We start from the raw sequence: 5393 nt of genomic DNA, 5'->3' as shown, positions 1-5393 counted from the left end.
ATGTTACATACTTTCGTTGTTTTTTCTTCCTATCAGCCTACCTTCTGGCATGTCTCCCAATGTGATGTTTGTGTAATGTTGGTCAGAAGGTTCCTTTGTGCTGTAACCCTAATTTCCCTCGGGATTAATAAAGTAGATTGATTGATTGATTGATTAAATCCTTCCCAAATCAAAAACCCTGGATCAATGGAGATGTTCGCACGGCGCTGGCGGCACGGAGCACCGCTTTTGCCTCCGCGAACACATCGGACTACAAACACGCACATTACCAACTCCAGAAGACGATCAAAGCAGCCAAACGTGAGTACAGGGACAGGGTGGAGCAACAGTTTGACAACACTCGGAGTATGTGGCAGGGACTAAACACAATCACAGACTTTAGAGGGAAAACCAGCACACCGCAGACCACGGCCTCTCTGTGTGAGGATCTAAACGCATTCTACGCTAGATTCAACACAGCGAACACCATGAGACCGGACAGTGTGCGCACCGCAGATGACGTCAGTGTGCACACTGTGTCTGAGGAGGATGTGCGGAAGTGCTTCAGGAGGGTGAACGCACGCAAAGCTACCGGTCCGGACGGGATTCCCGGCCGCATCCTCAAGTCATGCGCGGCTCAGCTGGCTGGAGTGTTTACACACATCTTCAACCTTTCCCTCTTTCTGTCTGTAGTCCCAGCCTGCTTCAAAATGGCCACCATCGTCCCTGTACCCAAATCCTCCACCATTTCCTCATTGAACGACTGGCGACCTATAGCCCTGACCCACATCGTGAGCAAATGCTTCGAGAAGCTGGTCAGGGACTTCATCTGCTCTGCACTACCCGACTCACTGGACCCTCTACAGTTCGCATACCGTCACATCAGGTCCACTGATGATGCCATAGCCCTGACACTCCATGCTGCCCTGTCACACCTGGAGAAGAGAGACACGTATGTGAGAATGCTGTTTGTAGATTACAGCTCAGCATTCAACACCATCGTTCCCTCGAAGCTGGACAGGAAACTGCAGGATCTAGGACTGAGCAGCTCCCTCTGTAGCTGGATCCTTAACTTCCTGTCTGACAGACGCCAAGTGGTCAGACTGGGCAGCATCACCTCATCCCCCATCACAATGAACACTGGTGCTCCACAGGGGTGTGTACTGAGCCCTCTCCTGTACTTTACACCTACGACTGCACGGCCACAAGAAACTCCAACATCATTGTGAAGTTTGCGGATGACACTAAAGTGGTGGGTCTTATCACCAACGAAGATGAGATGTCATGGTCCTGGGTCGTGCGACCCAGTGTTTTGAGTTTTAGTCTATTTTGATGTTTTTTGTTTGTTTCGGTTCATTGAGTATTCTAACCCATTTGTCCTTATATTACCCTTGTATTAAGTCTCCCTTGCCCTTCATGTGTTTTTGTCTGTGTGTCTTATGTTGCCAAGTCATGTTGTTGTTTCTGCCATCTTCCCCTGTACTCAGTCTCCCTGGTTTCATGTCTATACAGTTATGTTAAGTTCATGTCATGTCTTATCTCCATGTTTCCTGTTTTACTTTGAAAGTCTGTATTTAATGTCAGTGTATTTGCTCCACAGGGGTGTGTACTGAGCCCTCTCCTGTACTTTACACCTACGACTGCACGGCCACAAGAAACTCCAACATCATTGTGAAGTTTGCGGATTACACTACAGTGGTGGGTCTTATCACCAACGGTGATGAGACGGCCTACAGAGAGGAGGTCAGCGCCCTGACCCACTGGTGTCAAGACAACCATCTCACCCTCAACGTCGCAAAGACAAAGGAGTTGATAGTGGACTTCCGGAGGTGCAGAGGAGTACACACCCCCATCACCATCAACGGCGCCGCTGTGGAGAGAGTGAGCAGCTTCCGCTTCCTTGGTGTACATCTGGCTGAGGATCTTACGTGGTCAGGACACTCAAACAAAACAGTGAAGAAGGCGCAGCAGCGCCTCTTCTTTCTCAGGAGACTGAAAAGATTCGGCATGATCCCCCGCATCCTCAGGACCTTCTATCGCTGTGCCATTGAGAGCATCCTCACTGGATGCATCACCACCTGGTATGGCAATAGTGCGGTGTGCTGAACGGATAATTGGAGGTGAGCTTCCCTCCCTCCAAGACATCTACAGGAAGCGGTGCCTGAGGAAAGCGGGGAGGATCATCAAGGACTCTAGTCACCCCAGCCATAAACTGTTCAGACTACTTCCATCAGGAAGGAGGTTCTGCAGCATCCGGTCCCGTACCAGCAGACTGAGAGACAGCTTTTTCCATCAGGCCATCAGACTGCTGAACACTTCATAGACACCTCACCCTCACTACTGGAACTTCAACATTATGCACTCCATACTGTACATTAATGCCACTGTTTTGGACATACCAACCTCTGTATATTTTATATATCTTATTTTATTGTTTACTTTATTTCATTTGTAAAACATGTATATACACACTATATACACACTCACACGTAGAAAAACATATTTAGTATACACATTCAGTAATGTATATACCTTTATATATTGTACATATATTTATTACGTTTTAGATTAGCCATTTTTATATTTTGCTTGTTTTACGTTATTGTATTTTTGCACAACCCTGTTGCTTGTGAAGCTCGCACACAAGAATTTCACTCGCATGTACTGTACCAGTGTACCTGCAAATGTGACGTGACAATAAAAGTGATAAAAAAAAGATTTAAAAAAAAATTTTTTCAGCACATGCGCAAAACCTTTGTCAATAACTGCTAGAAACATACTCTGATGGGTAAAATTAAGTGCCAAACCATGATACCTTTGTGAATGTTACCTACAAGCATACTTTAATGGGTAAAATTAAGTGGCAAACTGTCCTGGCTTTTTGAATATGAGCTACAAGCATACTCTGATGGGCAAAGTTAAGTGGCAAACTTAAATTTGTGCTGGAATTACTCTGTGACAGCAGAAATCTGCATAAACTACTTACGGTAGGACGCTTTGCCAAAGTACGATGGTTTGTCAGAACACCAGAAAATAAATAAGCAGCAGACAGAAATGAGGCAGGTCGAATCTTCTTGCGTTTCACGCATGCGCAGTACTGGCACGTAAGCTTTTTCGGCCGTTTCAATGTGGACGCGCAACGCTGTGAAAACGACTGAAAATGCTAGTGTGGACATGGAATGTTTTCAGAAGAGAACGCCGTTTTCCAATCTATCCGGGCTAGTGTGGACGCACACTAAAACATCACACCCAGGTAACCTGCAGTGTTGAAAACGTCTTTTCTGACAATGTTTGCTACTCTACAATCCATCCTACTCTAAACTTTTTACAGTGTGTACCACCTGATAAAAATGTCAAACTCTCCTAAGTACCACGATGAAACCATGAAACTCCTAAATCTTACAACACAAAATTATTATTATTAAATTAGTAAAATTAGTATCTGCAGTATAGATTTTTTCATACATTGTATATATTCTACCACGGGCAACGTTGCCTCCATTTTTATCGTTTTTATTAATATTTTGACATAATTTATTCTGTTTTGGGAGTGTTTTTTTAATGTTTCTGTATTATACATTATACACATTAAAAGTTAATCTCTGTCCAAAAAATGCACTCAGTTTACTTTTTACTCACTGTGAGCATCATTCATTGTTCTCCCCCAGTAATTAAGGTTAGGATATGTATTTTTTTTTTTATTCCCCCCAAAGCTCTGATCGTAGAATCGCCCCTGGCTGGGAGTAAATAAAATACAGATGCATCTGGAGTAGGGCTGCCACGATAGTCGACTAGTCACGATTATGTCGACTATCAAAATCGTCGACGACTGATTTAATAGTCGACGCGTCGTTTGAAGCTTTGTAAGATTACAAAAGACGCAGGAATAAGTAGTAGGATTTAAGAGTGTAATAACGGACTGAAACAGAAGATGGCAGCACTGCATGTACAAGGATGCCAGCTGCCATTAAACCCCGAAGAAGAAGGAGTAGCTCTGTCCCAGAATTCATAGCGCAGCCCAGCTCAGTTTCCAACAATGGCGGCAGCTAGTTAGTTTTAATATTACTGTTATTATTCTTTCTGGGTCACAAAATAAACGTTTAACATATTTTATGGCGAGAATGTAGCTGTGTAAACCTCAAGTATCTGCTCAGTTTATCAAGACACCACATATTTTCAAAAGCGCTCCGACGTTTTCGGAGATGTCTGTTACCCACTAGCTCGATAGCTAGCCGGGGGCAAGGCTCACTAGAGCCCGTCAGAACACCGGACTCCCGGCAAATCGTTTTCAAACCCACCGCCGTCTTTCGCTACTCAGGTTAAAAATATATGAGTCACTTAGATAACTTACAAATGTTACTGTTTGGCTTTTTTTTAGTATTTTATGTTCCCGAGTAAATCGGTTTGGCTGAGATTAAAGTTATAGTTTTTACACAGCAGCTAAATAAACGTCAAGCAGACAACTGGTTATCAGAAGTGTGAGATGCTCAAGAATAAACTCCAGTGTCCTATTATATTTTAGATAGCAAGGAGCAGACAGCTGAGTTTATTTAACTCCACCGAAACAATCTGCAAATGTCATTACAATTTAATAAACTATCATCTTGTCTTTATTTTTAGTTAGCACATACCTTAAACACTTAAAACTGTAAGCTAATGATAGTTATATAAGAGCAGATGCATGCTGGTGCAATAAGCTGTACGTTTTACGTCCAACGGATGCATGATCTGATTAGTCGACTAATCGCAAAACTAATCGGTGACTAGTCGACTTTCAAAATAATCGTTTGTGGCAGCCCTAATCTGGAGATCATCCTATGAAGTAGTATTCTAAAGGCTGATCTGAGGAGCATTCCTCACACACACCTTTATAGCTTAAGGGGGGGCGGGCGGCGGGGGTAGCGCTTTGGAACGCTTCACGACGTTGCGTGTCATCCTTGCGCAGGGGCCATGCTAATCTTCTCTGTATCATATCCAATTTAGCGTACGCGCTTGCCGAAGCAAGGTAGCCCTTTGGCACCCCTGCTCAGTAGGCTTCAACTAGTCTCTCTCTATCCGGTTGCTCAGTCTGACGTCACTGGCCGTGTCTGGGCATAAACTCCGCTGCAGGTCCATATATCAAACGATCACTGTGGCATTACTAAGAGTTGAAAAACTGTCTTAAGTCTTTCATCTTTAATAAAATGATCAGCGTTCTGCTCTACCAGGTGTAACAATTGAGCTTAACATCCAGGCATCCATGAAAATGGAATTGATGACATTTAACGGCGTTAGAAGTTAGCAGGAAGTTAGCTCGCTGGCTTCTATCTAAATACAATATAGCATGTCCTGACTGCGGGGTTTTGGAAACAAATTCAAACATACAGCTCGGCTATCGCTTCCAACATAAATGATAAAAGAAAACTAAACAGCAG

The 5393-nt window shown here is 43.7% G+C and overlaps 1 non-coding gene across 1 annotated transcript; it reads right to left on the bottom strand.

Annotated features, from left to right (window-relative positions):
- Positions 1–4879: 4879 nt before the first annotated feature.
- Positions 4880–4985, bottom strand: LOC112845347 (U6 spliceosomal RNA). Its single transcript, XR_003218168.1, has one exon. It is a non-coding gene; the product is annotated as a U6 spliceosomal RNA (small nuclear RNA).
- Between the last annotated feature and the right edge of the window lie 408 nt (positions 4986–5393).

The sequence above is a fragment of the Oreochromis niloticus genome, unplaced genomic scaffold, assembly GCF_001858045.2.
Source record: "Oreochromis niloticus isolate F11D_XX unplaced genomic scaffold, O_niloticus_UMD_NMBU tig00006833_pilon, whole genome shotgun sequence".
NCBI lineage: Eukaryota > Metazoa > Chordata > Actinopteri > Cichliformes > Cichlidae > Oreochromis > Oreochromis niloticus.
The sequence above is the reverse complement of the archived record's forward strand: the minus strand, read 5'-3'. Positions and strand labels throughout refer to the sequence as shown.